At 76.4% G+C, this 381-nt stretch overlaps 1 protein-coding gene across 4 annotated transcripts in view; it reads right to left on the bottom strand.

Moving 5' to 3' along the window:
• The window catches only part of LHX9 (LIM homeobox 9), a 16,724-nt gene that overhangs the window by 14,421 nt on the left and 1,922 nt on the right, over positions 1–381 (bottom strand). The window lies entirely within an intron of this gene.

Genomic DNA, 381 nt, shown 5'->3' with positions numbered 1-381 from the left:
AAACGGGGGGGGGGGGGGGAGCCGCTGACCAGAGGGGAAAGGGGACCCCCCTGGCAAGGGGCAGGGCTGCTCCCGAACCGCCCCAGGGGGCACCCCCCAGTCCCAGGTAAACCAGTCAGTCCCAGCCCGCTCCTGCGGGGGGTCCCGCACATGCCCAGGCCCAAGCCCCGCGGGGAGGGCAGCGCCGCGCTTGGCCCGCGGGCCGGACGCACGTGTGTCTGCGCCCCCCCTCGCGGCGCGTTAGTCGCAGGCCGGGGATCGCGGCGCTTCCCCCGGCCAGGCGGCAACAAGCCCCGGTTCCGGGGTGTCCGGAGCTGCGTGGCTGGGGCGGGGCAGGAGGAGGGGGCATTTACAGTGGGGGAGACCCCGGCTCCCGAGCGG

This window comes from Gavialis gangeticus, unplaced genomic scaffold (genome assembly GCF_001723915.1).
Source record: "Gavialis gangeticus isolate Ggan-Ray unplaced genomic scaffold, GavGan_comp1, whole genome shotgun sequence".
In the NCBI taxonomy this organism is placed as follows: Eukaryota; Metazoa; Chordata; order Crocodylia; family Gavialidae; genus Gavialis; species Gavialis gangeticus.
Note: the sequence above shows the minus strand (reverse complement) of the source record. Positions and strands in the feature narration are given on the sequence as shown.